Raw genomic sequence first — 327 nt, forward strand, 5'->3', positions numbered from 1 at the left:
GTGTTTTTCTGTGATTTCAGGTATTTTCTGGCTGAAATTGAGAGACCTGAGCAAAAATCTGATTCAGAGGCTGAAAAGGACCGCAGATGCTGTTGGATTCTGACCTCCCTGCACTCGAAGTGGATTTTCTGGAGCTATAGAAGCTCAATTGGCGCGCTCTAAACTGCGTTGGAAAGTAGACATCCTGGGCTTTCCAGCAATATATAATAGTTCATACTTTTCTCGAGATTTGATGGCCCAAACCGGCATTCCAAATCATCTAAAAACTGCCCGGCGTTAAACGCCGGAACTGGCACAAGAATGGGAGTTAAACGCCCAAACTGGCAC

The sequence above is a fragment of the Arachis duranensis genome, chromosome 1, assembly GCF_000817695.3.
Source record: "Arachis duranensis cultivar V14167 chromosome 1, aradu.V14167.gnm2.J7QH, whole genome shotgun sequence".
Classification (NCBI taxonomy): Eukaryota; Viridiplantae; Streptophyta; class Magnoliopsida; order Fabales; family Fabaceae; genus Arachis; species Arachis duranensis.